The sequence below is a fragment of the Neoarius graeffei genome, chromosome 19 (assembly GCF_027579695.1).
Source record: "Neoarius graeffei isolate fNeoGra1 chromosome 19, fNeoGra1.pri, whole genome shotgun sequence".
Classification (NCBI taxonomy): Eukaryota; Metazoa; Chordata; class Actinopteri; order Siluriformes; family Ariidae; genus Neoarius; species Neoarius graeffei.
Genome location: NC_083587.1, coordinates 4,485,046 through 4,508,427, shown reverse-complemented (window position 1 = coordinate 4,508,427; position 23,382 = coordinate 4,485,046). Strand labels below are relative to the sequence as shown.

The 23,382-nt window shown below is 44.0% G+C and overlaps 2 pseudogenes; one reads left to right on the top strand and one right to left on the bottom strand.

Moving 5' to 3' along the window:
- LOC132867726 (histone H2AX-like) overlaps positions 1–23,382 on the bottom strand; it is a 1,044,434-nt pseudogene that overhangs the window by 93,688 nt on the left and 927,364 nt on the right.
- LOC132867717 (uncharacterized) overlaps positions 1–23,382 on the top strand; it is a 1,045,807-nt pseudogene that overhangs the window by 98,210 nt on the left and 924,215 nt on the right.

The following is a 23,382-nucleotide window of genomic DNA, read 5'->3' as shown; positions in this document are numbered from 1 at the left end:
GAAAACGTTACCCAGGCTAGTTTTGTGGTAAGTGAGCTAATCACTAAGAAACTGAAACCACATTCAGAAGGAGAGTTTGTGAAGGAGTGCCTTGTCGCTGCGGCGGAACTGCTCGCACCGGACAAAGTGACACTTTTCCAAAGTGTCAGTTTGTCTCGAAGAACTGTCTCCGACTGGATTACTAACATGGCACAAGACATTGAGAAAACACTGAAGGATACCATGAGGGATTTTCAGTTTTTCTCATTCGCCTGCGACGAGACAACAGACATCACAAATACCGCCCAACTCGCCATTTTTGTGTGTGGGATTACAGCTGAGTTTGAAACATGGGAGGAAATGCTGTCTTTGCAAGCCATGCATGGCACTACCAAAGGTGAGGATTTGTTTGAGCAAGTTCTTTTGGTTATGAACAATTCGACCTGCAGTTTGACAAGCTAAGTGGACTGGCTACAGACGGAGCCCCAGCCATGGTTGGTGCGCGGAAAGGATTGAGTGCATTGGTTAAAAAAGAAATGAGTCATCTCAGTCTGGATCCAAATGAGTTGATTGTGTGCCACTGTATCATACACCAAGAGAGCCTGTATGCGCATTCCCTGAAGCTCAATAATGTGATGACTACAGTTGTTTTCACCATCAACTTCATTAAAAGCAGAGGACTTAACAGTCTCCAGTTTAAAGAGCTACTGAGTGAGCTTGAGTCAGAGTATGGAGACCTGGTTTACCATTGTGAGGTGCGGTGGCTGAGTCGTGCAGATATGCTTGCACGCTTCTACAACTTGATGGTAGAAGTAAAGCGGTTCATGGAAATGAAGGGCAAACCAGTCGCTGAACTCAGTGATAGCAAGTGGCTGTGTGATTTGGCCTTCATGGTGGACATTACCAAATACCTCTCCGAACTGAATGTTAAAGCATATACGCAGAGCCATGGCCTCACTTTCATTTATAAACGCCTTGAGACCTCAAGAATGGCACAGGAATAGTTTTAAGTGTTAACAATAAATCTAATATAGTAATTTTTATGATTAAAGTGATTTATATTGTTAGCGGTCTGAGTGAATGACCTTGACGTCCGTAACGTCACAACAGGAAGTCTATCGGTTTCATCACCATTTCCGCTATACTGAAACACAGAGCTGACTGCAACTCCGATCATCCATTTTGAGCTAATTTATCGCCATGCCACGTATGGTAGATGTGTTTTTGGCCGGTGCAGCAACATGACAGAAGGTGGATTTACGTTGCATTCATGGCCCAAGAATGTTCAAACTGCAAAGATTTGTACGCGTTTTGCGAGAAGTTCACGGGCACATTGGGCGGCTACGAAGTGGTCTCTCCTCTGCTCTGCACATTTTACTGAAGACTCGTATGAGACCTCTGATCTGTTGAGGAGCATTGGCTATAAGCCCGTATTGAAAGAGGGTGCAGTCCCAACAATTACAGAAAACTATGAGAAAAGGAAAGTATTTTATTTATTTATTTATTTATTTATTAAAAGGAACGTGAGTTTAGTTGCACCAGTCCTCCCGGAGTGAGCCGAGGGTTGTTGCTAAAACCCAGGATGGAACGGGACGGGACAGGACATATCGCTCGGGCAGTGACCTCCCCGTAGTTGTTGCTAAAACCGCTGACGTCCCACTCCGTCCCAGGTTTTAGTAATTGCCTGAGCCGAGCAGTAATGGCGGAGTACTCAGTATGAAGAAAAGGGAAAGAGTGGAGCAGCCGTCTGATTTCTAAACTGGATATTGCTGCCATCTCGCCCTTACATGGAAGAAGTGAATGAACGGAGAACTGAACAAACAACTGAAAGTCAGATTGTTTCAAAAACAATCAGCCACAAGATCAGCCTTCAAGAAGCGAGAACACAGACGGGTAGGCTATGACTCATTTGGATAAAAAAAAAAACAAAAAAAAACCCACGTTGTTTACCTGCATTTAGATTAATACATGTAACTTGTATTGTGTGTTTAAGTTAGCGGTATAAAATTATTTAATTTGCTTCAGAATGTGATTGTCTCAGTTTCTTTGATTCTTTAATTGGCCTTTTACATTTTATCAGTGAAAATGCATGCATGTACATGTATGTTGCATAAGTTATAACACCTAATCTGTTTTAATGAGAGTCAACCCACAATCAATGAAGTCAAATCAGTCTTAGTTGAGCAAGTCGGTAACGGTATTTCTTACTTTCATCATAAATTTTTATTTATATGACTTTGGTCTATAGCTGTAAAAGGCCTCAGCCTTAAAACCGGTTACTGCTGTGACGCACCCAGGGCTGGCTGGCTCAGCGGGGCAGCTCCAGTGACAACTTTGCGGTCGATTTTCACTCTCAAAAATATATATATATATATATTTTTTTTTTATTCCCATTTATGCAGCATACAAGAGTCAAGGATGGAGATACTATCCACTCAGAAATTTATTTAAAAATAAAGGCTCTGCGTATCTCCTTTAAGCTCCAAGGTCCCAACCAGCTTTTCAGCTCACTGTTTTCAAATGTGAAATCATTTGAAGCTAAACTGAAGCTGTGGCAAGTGCAACTGGAAAGGGGAAACACTGTGCACTTTCCTACTTTGCAAGAACAAAAGCCTGCTGTGACATCTGAATATGCTGGGGAGTGTGCAAAACTACTCCAGGCCTTTGGAGAGAGGTTCCAGCTGATGAGAAGTTACAAGAAGGACCTGAACATATTTGCAACACCATTCAATGTGGAATCAGCTGATATGGCTGACAACCTACAGCACAAAATAATTGAGCTGCAAAGCAACAATGAGCTCAAAGCTAGGTACAACAACCTTCCTCTGCTTGAGTTCTACAAACTGTATGTGCATCCTGAGGATTTTCCCACTCTGAGGAGACATGCACTGAAGTTTGCATCACTGTTTGGGACAACTGACTGCTGTGAGCAGTTCTTCTCAAAACTGACCCTTGCAAAGAATCGGTTCCGCTCAAGACTGACTGACCCAAACCTGGAAAACCAGCATCGTCATCTGTACCATCTGACATCATATGCCTCACCAAAGAGAAGCAGTTCCAGCCTTCACATTAGATCGGCCAGATATAATAATAAAAATTGGTAAGATATTATTATATTGTAGCATCTTCATTACATAAAATGCTCAAAGTGCTTTACATCAGTACATATAAAATCAATAAGAACACAAGACTAAAAACAGAGCATTAAAACAATAAGAGGTGGATAAAATTTAAAAAGAAAATGGGAAGATTAAAAAGGGATAAAATAGAAAGTTACACCAATAAAGTTGCTTTATTTGAATAGCATGAAAGAAAGCTAAAATAAATGGGCTGCATCTTAATTTTCAGCAGAGGTTATGGGTTAAAAAATGTAGTTTGGCTCCCACAGAATGTTATAAAACTCGAAATGGCCCTTGATAGGAAAAAAAGTTCCCCACCCCTGCACTACATGATCGGTTCCTTGGTTCCTCTTCATTATATATACCCAGAGTCTTGCCCCTTGTGTCGCGTGTGCTGCATGTGGGTAGCGTCCGCTGCGTGCATGCCACACAAGGGGTAGAAAGTGAGATGCACTTCTGTCTTGCGGGCCACACAAATAGCAAGTGTGGAATACCTGTGTAATACTTCTGAGGCACGTCACTCATACAATGACCGTGCATCACTCATGCGTCTTACTGTCATCGCAAAAAGCCCCTACTAGCCATGCTGCTGACTTGGTTCAGGTCAAGTCAAGTTTATCTGTATAGCGCTTTTAACAATAAACATTGTTGCAAAGCAGCTTTACAGAATTTGAACGACTTAAAACATGAGCTAATTTTATCCCTAATCTATCCCCAATGAGCAAGCCTGTGGCGACAGTGGCAAGGAAAAACTCCCTCAGACAACATGAGGAAGAAACCTCAAGAGGAACCAGACTCAAAAGGGAACCCATCCCCATCCGGGCAACAACAGACAACATGACTATAACATTAATAACAGTACTAACATAAAGTCAGTTTCGTTGATGCTATAAACCCCCCACCGACGGAAACCCGAGCACAAAACCATTCACGACAAACGTAGTCCTAAAGTCAGCAAGTCAACTGCAGTCCCCAGCCACAAAAGCACCACTGCAAGAGTCCAGAGCGTCCTCCAGGCACGACCCCCAACTGTCCACGTGGGGCCGTCCTCCACAGGAGCGATGCGATGAGACTCCAACCAGACACAGGGCACCAGGATGGATCAGGCAGGTCTGAGGAACAGAAGAGGTCAGCATCTCCATCCCAGGACCAAAATGTAAATCAGAGGGACAGAGTTGGTGGGGAGGGGGAGAAAACACAGGTTGTTAGGTATGCCCAATGTCACCTGAATAAGTAGGAACAGTATACATATTGCACTGAGTACAAGTAGGGACTCCGGCAACTAAGAGGCTGTCCACACAGCAACAGATTCAGGTGAATCTGATAAAATTGTTTATCGTTTTGGCCTGGCGTCCACACGGCACCGGCGTTTTGGGTGCCCCAAAACGAGAACGGGTTCCAGAGTGGAAAAATCTGGCAATGGCGCCGTTGCGAAGTCGTCTGGATGAGTAGAACGGATTTGTTTACGATGACGTCACAACCACATGACTAGAACAAGCAGCACTCTCGCTGTTTTGTATGAACCACTGCATTGCATTCACTTTTGTATACAGCTTTTCTTTTAAATAAACAAGTAACTGAACCATTTCTTGAATTTCTTTTTTTTTATTGGATAAGACTGCTTTTCAAAATGTTCACACACAATATAAAAAGTTATATAAATTATATAAAAATGCTTTTCAAAATGTTCACACACAATAAGAAAATTAAGTTATATAAAACTATGCACACTAATAAAACTAATTTGTACACACAGAAGGCACGATTTCCTCGCGTAGTCGCAGCCATCTTCTTGTTGTTGTTGTGTGTTTGTTCCTGAGTGCTTCATGCCGGGTGGAAGAAGGGGTTTATGTGCATGCGTCCTACTTCTTCTATTGTTCTGGTGTCTCCGATGGGACCGTCTTACAGCACACATAGAGGTGTGGCATGTGTATTGCATCATTTTCAGCAAGTGTTGTGTTGCCATATGTACCTGATATTTCACTGATCCGTTGCCCATGTAGACGCGATATTTTTTTAAATAAAATCTTGTTGCCGTTGTCGTGTGGTTGTGTACGACAGCATAACTAAAAGGGGAGAGCCAGAAGGTAACACAGGCATGAGGGGCCCCGGGACATAAAGCAGCCGCCACTACACCGTCAACAAACTCGAGTGAGGAAGCGAGTGGGGACTGACAGCATCCATACATCCCAGTTTACCAAAACACTGTCTGAGGACCCTCCAGATATACACCTTTACCTCATAAACACCATTAACAAAAGGCTTGACTAAACAGATATGTTTTCAGCCGAGACTTAAACACTGAGACGCTGTCTGATTCTCGAACACTACTTAGAAGGCTGTTCCATAACTGTGGGGCTTTGTAAGAAAAGGCTCTAGGCCAATTTATGCTGACAACCCAGTCCTCGCAGATGGCATCACAGATGGTGTCTGCGAAGCCCCCCCCTTCGCAGACGCTCTGCGCGCACCTCCCAAAAATTGTGACCACCACAGACAGCCTCGCAGACAGCGTCACAGACAAGAGGGCTCTGATTGGTCCACTCTACATCCACTGTACACGCACTTCCGCTTCCCTACTTTCCCGGTTTGGTTTGTTTTCACGACCGCCATTTTTAAAAACACGAGCAAAGATGGAGCAGCACGAAGAGCGGTTGATCGAGGAAGTGAGGAAGTACGTACATCTATACGACTCCAGTTCTCGTCATTATAAGTAACCGGAGGATAAACACTCCACTAACCACACCCACCAACTACTCCTAGCAATTTCACGACTTCACGCCCCCTTGCGTTGTGGCGGTGAATAACATCGCGCATGCCTATTACTCCCCGCTCAACGATAAATTACAACTGTCTGCGAAAAGCTATCTGCGAAAGCCTTGTCGCAAGAGCATGCAGAGGCCTTCTGCCCCCCTGATTCAACCTTCACTATATGAGGTACCAGCAGATAGCCTGTACCTTTTGATCTAAGTAGGCATGGCGGGTCATAGAGGACCAGAAGTTCACTCAGGTACTGTTGTGCGAGACCATTCAGTGCTTTAAAGGTCAATAGTAGTCCTTTATAATCAATACAAAATTTGATTGGGAGCCAATGCAGTGTGGATAAGACAGGGGTGATGGGGTCATATTTTCTAGTTCTAGTAAGGACTCTTGCTGCTGCATTTTGAACTAACTGGAGCTTGTTTATGCACTTATTAAGGATCAAAAACAGCCTTTCAGCCAACGATCCGGCATCAGTGTGGACATATGGAGAGATTTTTGTTTCTTTATTATCCGTACTCGCAGACACCATGATCCACGCGAATGATATACAGTAATATGCAAACGCAAGTACAAAATTCGTGACTTGTAAATTGGGATTTGCACAAAAGTGTACTGATTTATTCAAATGTTTGGAAACTTGTAAAATAAATCATACCAATTTTGTAGACATGTATCAGGTTTTGCATGTGCATCTGTACTGAAATTTCATTTGCGACTCCTATGTTCTTTGTGTGAAGTGTTGAATGTGCATTTGCAGCTCACCCAACGCGCAGATGAATCCTTGCGTCTGCTTGCGTAATTTTGAGACATTCATTTCGCACTTTTCCAATCCGATCCGCACACGCAAAGGTCTCAACCCAGACGCCAGAGGCTTGCAGCCCTTCCCCCTCCAGTAGGTGGCATTGTTGTCTGGCTCAGCTCAGAGCCGTATAACCACAAGTGTCCCTCTCTGTTCTTTTTCAAATTTGATCATGGCTGGACAAGTGCCTTCTGCCGAAGGCATACCTTCAAAAGTATGTGAAATTGTGTGAAATTCCTTCATCTGTCAATGAGTTAGCAAACCATCAATTGCAATCAAAACCAAAATCACCACTTAATACAAACAGAATATCGGCGATTTTATCTCTTCTGGTTTGCGGCTGTTAGGACTAGGACTGTTTTGGCCTCTAGAGGCCGCTGTTATTTCCTTTTCGTGTCATGTTTATTTTGGCCTCTAGAGGCCGCCACTGTTCCTGTGTTTTGTGTTTTTGTTAGTCCTAATTATCTTCACCTGTGTCCTTAATTAGTTTGTGTATTTTTACCCCTGAGTTCAGTCCTCTTGTCACGGAGTCTTTGTGCTGTTATGTTTATCTCCAGTTTCCTTTGTACTGTGTTTTGTGGATCTTCTGAGCTTTTGCATTTTTGCCTTTTTCTTTTTGAATTATACTCTTTGTTTTTGTTTTTTTGTTTTGCCCTGGATTGTATATAGTGTACATAGTATAAATAAACCTTTTGTTACTTTTTCTACTTCCGCCTCACGCCTCTGCATTTGAGTCATTCCCCTGGTGGCCTAGTGGGGGTTTGCTGGATCATCACACCAACGAACCAGGTTCGAATCCCAGCAAAACCCTAACAGAAAGACTCCGTCATGACCGACTCAGCAGAGGCTGCTTCAACTGTCTACCTGGCCAACCTTCAGGGAATTATGGCAGCTTTGACACGCTTCGGAGCGACCATGGACGCTCATGGATGTACGCTCACCAGCCAACGTGAGGCCCTTGCTCGCCACGAGGAACTGCTTCAGCAAATTGGGAAAACCCTGGCACAGCTGACATCTCTGCCTGCATCTCCTGCTCCTGATCCAGCTCCCACTCCTGCTCCAGTGCCTCCTGCCATGCTGCCTTCTTCACCTCGCGAACCCAGCCTTCCTGCACCACAGAGGTATGACGGCAAGCACAGTGAGTGCCGAGAGTTCCTTACCCAGTGTCAACTCACCTTTGAGCTTCAGCCTACCACCTACACTACGGATCGCCGCAAGATTGCCTTTGTGATCACCTTATTAGCTGGTAAGGCGCGAGCCTGGGCTACTGCTATCTGGCAAAGACAGGGACCTGAGTGCTTTGATTTCCAGCTGTTTTCTGAAGAGATGCTTCGGGTCTTCGATCAGGCAGACATCAGTACCGACGCAGCCCGAAAGCTCATGTCCATCCGGCAAGGAGGAAGCGTCGCAGATTACGCCATCTCGTTCCGAACACTCGCAGCAGTAAGTGGATGGAACGAGACTGCCCTGGTGTCAGCCTTCCACCATGGTCTGTCTGACCCCATCAAGGACGGTCTGGCCTCTATTGGATGCCCAAGTGACCTCGAAACCCTCATCTCACATGCTATTCGTCTGGACAACAGGATGAGAGAACACCACCAAGCCTTGAGCCCCCCCAGCCTCCCTACCTCTACCTGGAGACCATCTACCTCCTTCAGTGACTGTCCAGAACCCATGCAAGTGGGTCGTACTCGCCTCTCCGCATCTGAGGGGGAGCGCAGAAGGAGGGACAAGTGCTGCATCTACTGTGGCAAGCCTGGTCACTTCCGAGCATCATGTCCCGAACTCTTGGGAAAAGGACCGCCCCGTCCAGCCGAGGGAGGGTTGTGACGGGGCCTACCCTCTCTCCTGGACTCCCTGGTCAAGGAATCTACATCCCGGTCTCCATCTCCTGGGGTGAGTCTGTCCACTCTTGTCAAGCTTTGATAGACTCAGGGGCGGCTGGGAACTTTATGGATATTCACTTCGCCCAAAGCATCAATATACCTACTGCACCTCTTGAAGTCCCTCTGTCTGTGTCTGCCCTCGATGGCCAAGCGTTAGGTGATGGAAGAGTCACCCAAGTTACTTCTCCAGTCTTCCTCCAGTCTCAAGGTCACAAGGAAGAAATATCCCTGCACCTGATTCCTTCACCTGAGTTCCCAGTTATTCTAGGCCTTCCTTGGCTTATTCGCCACAACCCTCGCATAGACTGGGTAACAAGCCAGGTTGTGGAATGGGGCCCTGCTTGCCATGCCTCTTGTCTGCTCTCTAGCTCTCCTGTGTCTCCTGCCGAGCCCCCTGATCTCACCGAGTTATCTCAAGTTCCCACAGAGTACTGGGATCTCAAGGAAGTATTCAGCAAGAGCAGGGCCGCCGTTCTTCCTCCGCACCGGGCCTACGACTGTGCCATCGACTTGCTCCCTGGGACTACCCCTCCTCGTGGCAGACTGTTTTCCCTCTCTCAGCCAGAACGCAAGGCTATGGAGGAATACCTCAAAGACGCCCTGGTCTCTGGGTTCATTCGACCCTCCACCTCACCTGCTGGTGCCGGCTTCTTCTTTGTTGGCAAGAAGGATGGGGGGCTTCGACCATGTATTGACTACAGGGGCCTGAACAAGATCACTGTGCGCAACCGATATCCCCTTCCGCTGATGTCCACTGCTTTCGACCTGCTCCAAGGCGCCACCGTCTTCACCAAGTTGGACCTACGGAACGCATACCACCTCATCCGTATCCGACAGGGAGACGAGTGGAAGACTGCCTTTAACACCCCGTCTGGGCACTACGAATACCAGGTGATGCCCTTCGGACTCACCAATGCACCAGCTGTTTTTCAGGCCCTAATCAACGACGTCTTAAGGGACATGATTAACCTGTATGTCTTTGTCTACCTCGATGACATCCTTATCTTTTCCAAGACCATGCAGGAGCACCGCCACCATGTCTGCCAGGTTCTCCAGAGGCTGCTACAGAACAATCTGTTCGCCAAGGCCCAGAAATGCGAATTTCATGTTCCCGAGGTCTCCTTTCTGGGATTTATTGTACGGACAGGCCAACTCCAAATGGACCCTGCCAAGACCCTGGCCGTCCGGGACTGGCCTACTCCCAAGTCCGTTAAGGAGGTTCAGCGGTTCTTAGGATTCGCTAACTTCTACCGCAAGTTCATCAGGAACTTCAGTTCTGTGGCAGCACCCATGTCAGACCTCACCAAAGGGACAGGTGGATCTTATGGCTGGTCTCCTCAGGCAGAAAAGGCGTTCAAAGACTTCAAGGCCCGCTTCTGCACGGCACCCATTCTGGTCCTCCCGGACACCTCCCAACCATTCATCGTGGAGGTGGACGCCTCGGACAGTGGTGTCGGCGCGGTACTCTCTCAACGTTCGGAAGGAAAGCTGCACCCCTGCGCTTACTTCTCCCACCGCCTGAGTCCTGCGGAGTCCCGGTACGATGTGGGGGATCGAGAACTGTTAGCGGTCAAACTGGCCCTTGAGGAGTGGAGGCACTGGCTGGAGGGAGCGCAACATCCTTTCCTGGTTTGGACTGACCACAAGAACCTGGAGTACCTCCAGCAAGCCAAGAGACTGAACCCTCGACAGGCTAGGTGGGCCCTGTTTTTCAGTCGGTTTGACTTCACCCTCTCGTACCGTCCCGGCTCCAAGAACACCAAACCTGACGCACTGTCCAGGCTGTTCTCTGCCACTAACAGGGAGAATGAAGTCGGGCCTATTATCCCGGTGTCCCGGATTGTGGCCCCTGTCCGCTGGGGTATTGAGGAGGCTGTTCGACGAGCCCAACGCCAGGACCCCGGTCCTGGGACGGGGCCACCGGGCCTCTTGTACGTCCCACATCAAGCCCGGGCCAAGGTTCTCCAGTGGGGTCACTCTTCCCCTCTCACCGCCCACCCGGGAGCTCGGAGGACCCTGGACTTCCTGAAAAGACGCTTCTGGTGGCCTAACATGGAGCAGGAAGTAAGGTCATTTGTCCTGTCCTGTGAGGTTTGCACCAGAACCAAGAACCCACGACAGCGTCCCCAGGGTCTCCTGCATCCTCTGACCATTCCCCGGCGTCCCTGGTCCCACGTGGCAGTCGACTTCATCACGGGTCTCCCTGAGTCACAAGGTAACATGGTCATTTTGGTCATTGTTGACAGATTCTCCAAGGCCTGCCGCTTCATACCTCTGTGCAAACTCCCCTCTGCTCTTGAAACAGCGAAACTTATATTTAATCATGTCTTCCGAGTCTTTGGTCTTCCACAGGACATCGTCTCAGACCGAGGGCCCCAGTTCTCCTCCCGAGTGTGGCACGGGTTCTGCAAGGTCATCGGAGCCACTGCCAGCCTCTCCTCTGGGTTTCACCCACAGTCCAATGGTCAGACGGAGAGGCTCAACCAGGACCTGGAAACCACCCTGCGAGGCCTGGCTATGGATAACCCGACATCATGGAGCACCTGGCTGCCATGGGCAGAGTACGCCCACAACACCCTGCAGTCATCGGCCACCAAGCTGTCGGGTTCCAGCCACCTCTGTTCCCGGACCAGGAGGAGGACGCGGGGGTGCCCTCGGTCAACCAATATGTGAGACGGTGTCGCAAGACCTGGAGCAAGGTCAGGAAGACCCTCATACAGACCTCCAGAACCAACCAGACTCAGGCCAACCGCCATAGAAGACCTGCACACACTTTCCGCCCTGGGCAGCGGGTTTGGCTGTCCACTAAGGACCTTCCGCTGCGAGTGGAGAACCGCAAGCTTGCTCCCCGCTACATTGGCCCCTTCCAGGTGGTGCGCAGGGTGAACCCTGTCTCCTACCGGCTCCAGTTGCCCCGGACTCTGAGGATCAACCCCACTTTCCATGTTTCCCTGTTGCGGCCCGTACTGACGTCTACGTATGCCCCTGCCCCTAGGAACCCCCCACCCCCCCGCATCTTCCAGGGGCAGACTGTGTTCACTGTGCATCGCCTGCTTGGCTCCCGCCAGGTCTGCGGCGGCTTGCAATATCTGGTGGACTGGGAGGGCTATGGTCCTGAGGAGCGCTGCTGGGTTCCTGCTCGGGATGTCCTAGATAAAGAACTGTGTCAGGACTTCCATTCGGCCCATCCGGATCGCCCTGGGAACGTCAGGAGACGCTCCTAGAGGAGGGGGTCCTGTTAGGACTAGGACTGTTTTGGCCTCTAGAGGCCGCTGTTATTTCCTTTTCGTGTCATGTTTATTTTGGCCTCTAGAGGCCGCCACTGTTCCTGTGTTTTGTGTTTTTGTTAGTCCTAATTATCTTCACCTGTGTCCTTAATTAGTTTGTGTATTTATACCCCTGAGTTCAGTCCTCTTGTCACGGAGTCTTTGTGCTGTTATGTTTATCTCCAGTTTCCTTTGTACTGTGTTTTGTGGATCTTCTGAGCTTTTGCATTTTTGCCTTTTTCTTTTTGAATTATACTCTGTTTTTGTTTTTTTGTTTTGCCCTGGATTGTATATAGTGTACATAGTATAAATAAACCTTTTGTTACTTTTTCTACTTCCGCCTCACGCCTCTGCATTTGAGTCATTCCCCTGGTGGCCTAGTGGGGGTTTGCTGGATCATCACACCAACGAACCAGGTTCGAATCCCAGCAAAACCCTAACAGCGGTACCTTGGAGTTTCAAGCATTTGTGGTTTTCAAACTAGCATGTAAACTTTAGGTTGTTGCTAGCTAGGCAGAACTTCAAAATATCAGTGGCAATCCTTCAGGGATAGAATATTAAGGAGACCACAACACTAAATTTAGGTGTGCTTGGGGTGTAAATGCCAGAATTAGTTTTATACAAGTTTGTTTTTGCTCCGTTCTGTGCTAGAGATCAAGAGGGAATGCACGGTTTTGCAACAGAAGCTAATCCGACAGGGGTTATCTACTTAGCTAATAATTTCTCACTGTCGCTACTGTATTTGGTAGATGAAATAAGGATCTGACAGGGGAGACCTGACAAGGTGACTAGGTGGGGTGATGCACATTTTAAAGAGAGTGGGTATTGACTTGATTATAAGACGCGTTTTGAATAAGTCAAAGGACATAAATGTAATTGAGTTATTTTGCATATTCTTATGTGCATTTTTTATCCAAAAGTGTAATTATTACGTTAATGAACTAAGTGGGTGACATGGTTTAATGGGAATGTACATTTTGCAGGAAACAGTAAAGATGATGGCACGAACATTGCTAGATGCTTTGTCAAAGGCTGCCAGTGTTACTACCAGACCAAATGCCGCTGCCACTACTCACACACCTGCCACGCCAGTCTCCACCCCTTCCGTCACTACAGTGAATCAGGCTTTAAAAAGGTACGTTACGTATAATATAAGATAAAGATATGAATTAAAGTTGATAATTACTAAGTAACAAACTAAATAATAGAATTAATAATTGTGTGTATGGTAAAGGGTAAAACGAGGTTAAGGCAGTGCAAATATGAGCTGAGACCAGCATTGGATATGGACTAAATAAAGCCCAATATGTTGGGGGCCTGCACTAGGATAGATTGAAAAATACAGCAATAGATATAGATCAATAAGATGAAAGAAAACTATGTTAGTTTTCCATTTTTATAATATTGGCCTTTTCTTTCTTTTATTTTTGACCCCTTTGTAGGCAGTTTCCAAATATGTTCCAGACAAAACATGAGCCAAAGAGGGGGAAAGGCAGGTTCTCTACTTCTGTAAGGTCTAGTCCAGCTAAGACCATTAACCTGACGATTTTTGCCCTGCCTGGACCCACCACTCACACTCCAAAATCCTCCAAAGAATTGGAGTTAGCCCATGCAGGGCTAGGAAGAAGACTGGTGTTGTTAACAGAGGACTGCAAACATGCTGATGTATGTTATTTTAGTTTATGTATGGAATTTGCTATGTGGAGGGCTCTGATCGCAACTGTTTTAATAATAAGTTGCCTTGCTATCAGGAAAACCAGGTGGTCTACACAAAACGCATTGCTTTGCTAATTCTTTAAAACTGTTTTGTTTTTCATGTCATAATGCAGCTTATGTGCCAAGGCTCAGCCCAGGCTCAATGTAATCCCTGTATGTATATGAAACTAACTTCATTTTGATTTGGCTATGCCTAGATTGTGACGCAGATAGAAAATGAGTTCAAGAAATTCCGCCCTCTTGAAGGAAGATAGATGTTTTTCAAAGCAGCAGGTGTGTCATTTTGCTATCTTTCCTAGGTCGATTAACTTAGGGTGTTGAAAGGTAATCCCACAATGACCTGTAATATTACTGGATTCATTTTATGGTATGGCATAGGTGGCTGTGGCCAAAGGAAGCTCTCAGCTGTTCCCATGGACACAGAGGGTTACTCAGGACAGCAGCTCCGTGCTGTAACCAACAATGGGAAAAATCACCTTTTCCTGGTTCCCTTGCAAGAGGAGTTGGACATGGAACCGCTGCCCTATGATTCAGCTGAATTTGAGAGGATGCCACAAGTGCCCTGTCTAACTTGCAATGCCACCATGCCTCTTCAAATGTTGGCACTCCATGCTGCAAACTGCCAGCCAACAGTAAATGTGAGTGAGCATATCTATTGTAAATCATTAATAGAAGTAGTATGATTGTATGACTGCTATATTAATTAACCAATTACTAAATTAAAACTACAGGTGCAAGATGATGAGGTGGTCATAGAAGATGATACAGAGGAACAAGGGGTAAATGTACCCTCATGTGAACCATTTTATTTGAGGCAAATTAGTTACTGATGTGCACTTCTAAGTTTATGGGTTTTCTTCTGATGCTGTGTTCTGTGTAGGTGTGTCCAATTTGCCAAAAAGAATTCCCTATATCTGTGCTGGCTAACCATGGCAGTGAGTGTGCAGAAAGGTAAATATAACTTTATTATGAAATATTTCCATGTGTAAAGTAAAAACTATATCTGTTTAATGACATTTACCTTTACCTGAACTAAAAATATTACAACTCTGCTTGATTGTGAAAGCTATTTGTGAGCATGCCTTAGATGTTTTTTAATGTTCTGTTGATGAAAGGGCATACAGAGAGCCTGTAAAGGAGAACGTGAATGGCCCAGGTCCTTCATGGCCTTTGCAACCAGATATAGATGCGCCAGGTACATCATCTGGATATGTTGTGGACAGATCTCCACTAGTACCAGTTGAAACAGGTAACAAAAAAGTTCACACATGAAAATGTGCTTGGCATGGTCACTGTCATTATAATTGCTCAAATTCCATTTTAGCTTCATTGATGTCATGGAAAACAGCAGACACCCCACAGAAAGCTATGCAGCTGTTTCTTGAAGAGCTGAGGCTAGGAGGGGTGAATCAGCCACCTCTGATGCTTACCCTGAATGCAACGGAGGATGACGAAGATTGGGACATCGCCCTCATTTCTTTTTACAAAACTGATCGTGCCAAAAGCCAATGGGCAGCACCATTCCACTGCCGTATTATAGGTATACATTGACAGAGGCAACAACTTAACAGAATATTGATATTCACAATGATATTCACAATAGTCTGAAATTGTCATACTTGCTTGGGAACTAAAGGAAATGAGGAGAGGTAAAGTTTACAGCTGAAATTCAATTAATCTATGCCCACACTGTGAATAATGTTTCATTCTAGGGGATGCAGCCGTTGGTGTGGGGGTCACAAGACACATTCTGTCATCAGCCATTTCCAAGCTGAAACATGGATTTAAGCTGAACTTAGGTTTGTACTTTTGTAAATCGGCCACATGATGGTACCACTGAAGTGTAACCCAATTGTCACGTATGTGGATGTCTTACCACTGTAATAGATGTACTGTTTATCAATTCCCTCACATCCCTGGTGAACATTGGCACATCAGAAATCGTTGAGTTGACCATACATTGAGTTGATTTGTGCTTCCTAGGAAATGCAGCCTTGACTACATTGCTTGAAGGACAAACTGACTACCTCGTGCCCATCTTATCTACATCCCTCCTTGAAAGTGACTTGCTTGTGATGGCTGGAAGGATGATTGGTCATTCTGTGATACATGGCGGTCCTACACTGTCAGGACTTAGTCCAGCAGTGGTGGATGCCTTGATATATTCCACAAAGGAGATGGCTGCATCAAAACTCTGTCTAGAAGACTGTTCTGATGTAGAACACCGGGAAACCATCAGTCTGGTGAGTGAAAAAGTTGTAGCCCATCATACCATAATCTTACGTTTCGTGTTCAGAACCTGTTTATGTTGATGAGCCTTCATCCCTAGGTTATGAAAGAACGATGGACTGAGGAGGAGTCATCACAAATAAGGGAACTTTGCCTGAATTGGTACTGCCCAGTTCTAACCAATGAGACCAACAGATTGCTGCTCTTTCAGCAGCTTCTTTCTCATGCGGTAATGTGCTCCTGTTTTGTATCTGGATGATTGATGTAGTGGTTCTTCAAAGATTGTGATAAGTCAAAAAGTCCACATTTTGACTTGACCAACATGTTAGCTGACTAGACCAGTTTATGTGTTTAGCTTTGGGTCACTGTTCCATTGCAGAGTGTTTTTCCAACCAAGCCTCAAGTTCCTGTACCTTTTTATGTTGTAAGAATGTAGCAATAAATCTAATCGTAAAATGAAGCGGTCCAGACACCTGATCACATTTCTACCACAACTTTATATTTTGACATACATGTTATACTCCATTTTCACAGGTGCTTGGCAGAGCACATGCCCAGATTGAACAAATAAGAAAGGGATTGAAGGACACAGGTGTTTGGCCACTTCTAGCCACTCGCCAAGATGTTGTTCCCCTTTTCTTTCCACGGGAAGCTGAGGTCCAGCTAACTCCAGAAGTGCGTTGACAAGTACCTTTTATACCAATTGTGTTAGAGCTTACTGGAAGTACATCTCAAAAATTATATGGAATAATGTGTTTTTTAATGCTCTCAGGTCATTCTTCAATGCATCAGATGGCCCCATGCCAAAGAAGCCAACAGTGATGACTCTGATGATGACGTTCCAACTGGCACCGTCAGTGCCATCACAGGTTACTTTCGCACCTTCATTGAAAACGGTAAGTTATTTCAACATACAGTGCAGCTCAAAAGTTTGTGATTGCACCCCTTTACCATGGAAACTCACAGAATTGTATTTTTTTTAAATATTTAAATATCTTTGCATGTCTTTTGGCCTTTTTAAAATGCATCTTTTTAAAATGTTTAGTATTCACAATATTGTTATTGTTGCCACTGTAGTTGTAATCTAAGTAATTTAGTTTTGGGTTTTGAAAACAAGAATCTTTCTCTGTGGTTACAATGATGTAAATCCAAGTGACTGTATGCTATCTATACAAACATGTCTGCACACAAATGCACATAGGTCATTGGCATTTTTGTCAGGGTGTCGCAACAACCATTAATGTCTTTCAGAAGCTTGGTCAAACTTAACTCCAGTAGGTGCTGCGGTGTAAGTCTTGCCAAGGATTTCCAAAGGCACACTGCTAGATTAAAAAGGCTTTATTGTGGTGGGCCTGGCTCTGAAGAAGACTTGTTCGCAACGCATTAGCCGAACTTACACCGCAGCACCTACTGGGGTTAAATTTGACCAAGCTTCTAAATGACTGTTCTCCTTGATCCAAAGAGCACCTGCTTAATAGTGAAGCAGCACTCCTGACCACCAAAGTGTTTGGTGTTTTAGTTTTTGAGCTGTTAATGTCATTTTGTGTGAAGTAAATCAATTAATTGTACAAAATGTTTCATTTACATGGAATGCATACATTTAATACAATCCATCAAAAATAATAATTTAATCCATGTAATAGTGGCATTAGCTGTAATTGCACCACCTGACTTCTGCTACTAAAAGCGGTAATGACCCTCATACATGGGATAAAATAAACTTTTCTTTGTCTTAGCAACCTCTGGAATTCTGTCCAAGCTTGTGAAGTTCTGGACTGGCTGGGAGGTACCACCGAGCATGCTCAACATAGAGATAGTGAAGTCCAGGGGGCGAAACCACCTACCAACTGACAGCACATGCTACGAGCGTCTACGGATTCCAGATCATTACTGTAGCTATTCTGGCCTTAAATCTGATCTGATGGTTTGTGTTGAGTCTGTCGACAGTGGCTTTGGCTTGGTATAGTTTCCTGCATTTTAACTTGCTTAAAAGGAATGCATGAATGTTTGCCTGACTGTTTTTGTAATTAATATTGAATTCTAGTATGTTTTAGTAATTGAAATGTTCATAATAGTTTGCAGACTTAAAGACTTAATGCCGTTTTAGGAATTATTGTATTAGTGAACCATTGGAGTCTATTTAAAGGTGGGGGGGAGCTACTGCTGTACCCAAAATGCTCAGCTCTGTAGCAAAATTCGTTCTGTGTGCAAATTTCAATTATTACCACACATTTCATCCCAAATTGCCTGAAAACAAAAGTTAGCATAAAAAGCACGGAGATTGACTTTTTCCATTCACATTCATGACATTTATTCAGTGTCTGTTACAATGTTTTGAGAAAACGCAAAAAATAAACTCAAGCTCTTAGACTTTCCACATACTCCACTGTGTCTGTATATAAGGCCAAGTTTACATTAGACCGTATCTGTCTCGTTTTCTTCGCGGATGCACTGTCCATTTACATTAAAACGCCTGGAAACGCCAGGAAACGGGAATCCGCCAGGGTCCACGTATTCAATCCAGATCGTGTCTGGTCCGGTGCTGTGTAAACATTGAGAATACGCGGATACGCGGATACGCTGTGCTGAGCTCTAGCTGGCGTCATCATTGGACAACGTCACTGTGACATCCACCTTCCTGATTCGCTGGCGTTGGTCATGTGACGCGACTGCTGAAAAACGGCGCGGACTTCTGCCTTGTATCACCTTTCATTAAAGAGTATAAAAGTATGAAAATACTGCAAATACTGATGCAAATACTGCCCATTGTGTAGTTATGATTGTCTTTAGGCTTGCCATCCTTCCACTTGCAAGTGGTAAGTGATGCGCATGCCCGACATGCACTGAGATCACACACACAGTGGCTCAGTCCCAAATCACTGCTTGTGTGCTTCACTCGCGCGCTCTGTGAGCTGCGCAGGGCCGGAGTGCGCACCCTCCAGAGGGCACTCGCTGTTCAGGGTGGAGTGATTTGGAGCGCAGGATGCCTGCTGAGCCGAGCGTATCCGTGTATTGGCGTTGCTGTGTGCACGCGAATCGTATATTGGCGTTGCTGTGTGCACACTAATCGTTTTAAAAACGTTAATCTGATGATCCGCTGATACGGTCTAATGTAAACCCCACCTAAGTCAACACCGTTGCAGTCTGAAGGTTGAAGTGGGTCAGTGTGGTGTATTAATGCCTCCATTTGCTCTGCAGTAAGTGGGCAATCCACCAATGGAACATTGACATGCAGATGTGGTTCTGGGATTTCGCCACTCTCTTCCCAGTCAATTTCTGGAATGTTGATTTCCTAAAGGTTTGAAAAAAAAAAGCATTCATAAAAGGCTTGGCTATTTGTAGAGTAAATCAGTGCTTAATTACCCCATCTTAGAATCACATTAAAAATTGGCACATATAGAAAAAAACATGTTAAAAACACATTTCAGTGATACCTGTGGATTAGGAATGGGATGATGCATCTGACCAACTTCAAACAACTGATTTGGCATTAGGTTTTGTTCGGTTCTGAGGGGGTGATTGTCCCAGCCATCACGGAACAAGTTGAGGCTTTCTTGGAGTCGTGGCAGGAAAACATAATGCAGGCAGAATAAATGTGTTGCATTTCCTAAGTCAAGAAGGCCATCTTCCTCTAGCCCGTGTAAAACGTGATAGAACACATTCGTCACCCCCATCCAGACATCGTGCCAAAGTCTCTCAATTCTGTTAGTGACAATACACAATTAGCAGAGGGAACTTGTAGTCATTTGGTAGCTTATACAGGGTGTGCCCCGAAAAAAAATATATACATTTTAAATAATTCTAAAGTAGGTGTTTAAGAAAGAAGAAGTGTTAGAATTTACAGACAGCATTTTATTGTTTTGTCACTACCTATTCTCAAACTGATGTTTCAAGCCTACGCTATGAGACCTGCAACAGTCACTGAAAGTGAATGCACAAAAATTCCAAGACTGCGTGATTCACATTGTCAGCAGTGCCTGGACCAGAATGGATGCCAGTTTGAGAACAAGTGGTGACAATATACTAAATTAATGTCTGGACATTCTATTACACTTGAAAATTACATGAAATTTTATTTCCTACTTTACAATGATTTTACGTGTGCATACACTTTTGGGACACCCTGTACATACTGTATACACACACACAGGGGTTAAATTGGGATTGGTTATGTGGGGGGGCTCTGCCTCGTACCCGCCCCTGCCCCCGCTGCCCTGCCCCAATATACTTTTTGGAAAATAACCCTCTAATTTGATAACCATATCATATTGCACAGAGATATACACCTTATCTGTGTGTTGTAGGCCTATGTGTGTCTTGTAGTGCCCCCCTACACATTATGGCAGTTTGAATGTAGATTGTTTGGCCAATGTAACAGATTGTACAGGTTGTTGTACATTGGTTTGAAGGAAATGATTAGTGGGGGGTCTGGGGGTCCTCCCCCAGAAGTTTATTATCATACATGTTATTTGCTGAATTCTGGTGCATTTTAATAAGTTGTTAGCTGACTTTACAGAGGTAGGTTGAGCAATATCATGTTAAATCTTGTCACATGCCTACAGGTGAAAAATGTGAAGGAGAAATGTTCAGTGAGAAAATTTGAAGGCTTGCACAATCTTAAACCAAAACAGTTGATTTATTTTGGAGGATAAATGTTAAATATGCCAAAACACTGTCAGTCAAATTGCCAATCAAATATATTCATGCAGTGAATGCAACCAAATACAAACAACACTATAACATTGGAAGCATTTATTATTATTATTGTTATTATTATGTATTCAATTATTTATTTGGCATGTGGTGCTTTTTGTATTGTCTAGAACATACATAAGATGAGCATATTATAGCAGCAAAATAGCACAATCATTTGAATGCAGCAAAAGTTTTGCTGCATTCAAATGATTGTGCTTCTATTTTGCTGCTATAATATGCTCATCTTATGTATGTTCTAGACCAGGGGTTTTCAAAGTGTGGGAGAGTCAGCCCCCCCTCGGAGAGCAAATAAACAACAGCCCCCCCCCCCCCCCCCCAATTTTTGTTGTTGCTATACTTAATGTTCCATTCGTATTTTTAAAAAATGGTTGTTGTACACATTTTTTTTCTTTTTCACATTTTAAACATCTGTGCTTTTTAAAACATCTTGTTTTACACATTTTAAACATCTCATAGCATCGTTAGCTAGCACCTCTTAGCAGACAACACACTGTGGTAGTGGAGCATCTTCAGATCCAGTCCATGAAAATCCAAACTTTAAATAATCGTGGTCATACTTCCTTCTTTTTTCAGTCCCCCCAGGATTTCGCGGGCCTTTTTTGTGATTGTTGCGGGCTAAAATATCTGATGTTGCGGGGGTTTTCCAAAAAAATTGTGATGAAAGTTGCAGTGTTTTTTAGGTTTTTGTTGCGATTACATTGTGGGAGGAAGTGAAAGTTGCGAGAAATTGTTGCGATTTTCTCTTTTTGTGATTAAAATTGAGTGATATGTTAAATATTAAGTTATTACTGAAAAACTATTGATTAAAAAAACAAAGACACTGAGAAATGGCCATAAACAACTTTACCAATATAAAAGATTACCAGGACTACAAAAATGCAGAAAAATAGGCTTTACTTATCCAAATACACCTGTTGGTTCAAAAGTTAAAGTGCATAGAACCTCACAGCACAACATGAAGTTACCTTAAAATATAATATAAATGCCTCAGCTTTCATGTAAGATAAAAACTATTAATACTAGTACTGTGTGCAGGCAGTCTCTCCTGAAGACTAAATTAAACAATAATCATAAACTAATAAAATAAATGGCTCAGGCTTCATAGAAGGAAAAAAAAACAATTTGAACAGAATCTCACAGTATGATGCTGAAGCTGCCTAAACAATGGAAAATAAAATACCATTTTGGCAAAACTGTTGGCATCCATTACTTTCTTGTATTAAGTAAAAAAAAAAAGTGCACACAGTGCTTCACTGTAAACATCACACACTTTCAGTAACAGAATTTAAGCCAACATAAACACTGACTCGCACATCATGCAATGTTGCCAGATACTGCTGATGTTTTCCAGGCCAAAATATGTTCAAAACCCGCCAAAATGCACTTAAAACCAATCTGGCAACACTGCGCGCATGCTGCTTCTCTTGAACGTATACACGGAAGTAAGGCGGAAGGTAGTTTGTCGACGTCACCTCAAGACGACGCCAACGATTGGTCAAATTTGCGGGAAAGTTGCGGTGATTGGATATAATTGTAACACCGCCCTGAATTGGCGGGGATTGGTTGAATTTGCGCTGAAGTTGCAAATCGCAACATCCTGGAGGCTCTGTTTTTTTTTTTGCTTGGCCCAAACTTTGTCTCCTTAATCACTGTAGCTTTAGGTACTAAAAACCGATCCATTTTGTCTCTGGTAAAGGCTCCTCACGTTGCGCCCCCCCTGAAGAACTCTGGCGCCCCCCAGGGGGGGCGCGCCCCACACTTTGAAAAGCCCTGTTCTAGACAATGCAAAAAGCACCACATGCCAAATAAATAATTGAATACATAATAATAACAATAATAATTACACTAATAATACACTAATAATATTAACAATAAATAATAATAAATTAACATTAAATTAAATATTAACAATAAATAATAAAACACTAATAATATTAACAATACAGTGAACATAATCATTATCATATTTTTTATTATTAAAAACAAAATATCAAATAATACTGAAGAGGGGAAAAAATAATACTGATCTAAATATGTTGTGTTTTTATTTTTAGACAGTATGTGTTTAGCAAAACACATACTGTCTAAAAATAAAAACACAACATATTTAGATCAGTATTATTTTTCCCCTCTTCAGAATTATTTGATATTTTGTTTTTAATAATAAAAAATATGATAATGATTATCTCCCCCTTCCCCCTGGCTAATTTCTGTCGATAACTGGGGACTATGGAAATTGAACTCGCCAAATGCACAGACAGTTCGTTCAAGCACCTCTGATGGATTAGGATCGTATGCAGGTAAAAGGGGAGACGGTGTACGGAGAAAATTATAAACAAGTCACAACGCTGAAACACAAGCCCCAAAACCCGCAAACCACGACTTCTGATTTTTTTTTAAAGCGAGCTCACAAAAAAAGAAACCCCAAAGTCGCTTATAAAAAGCGGAATTGGCAACCCACGCAGTGTTCCAGAAACCAGAATCTCTGATCGCAAGTTCTGTTCTAAATAGATTTGACAGGTCGTCTTGTTATCAGGAAAACTATGATCTATCTCATAAAAGTCATGGGTTTATTGATTAATAAAACGATATTTAATTATTCAGAACTGAAAATCGTGAAAAGGGTTTGTTGCTTTTGATGTGTGCGTGATCATATGCCATCCGCTCCGAGCTTATGTGCCGGGGCTCAGCCCCGGAGAGCCCCGGCCCAATTTAACCCCTGCACACACACACAATCTTAACACTCACAGGTTACAGGTGGATTTGTGACCTCGTCAGTTCGTGACGCGTTGTTTCGTGACATCATGCAGTCGGCTCGTTACACACGGGCACAGTGACGATGATGTCACGAAGCTACAGTCACAAACTGACGATGTCACGAATCCACCAGTAACCCACTCACAGATATAATT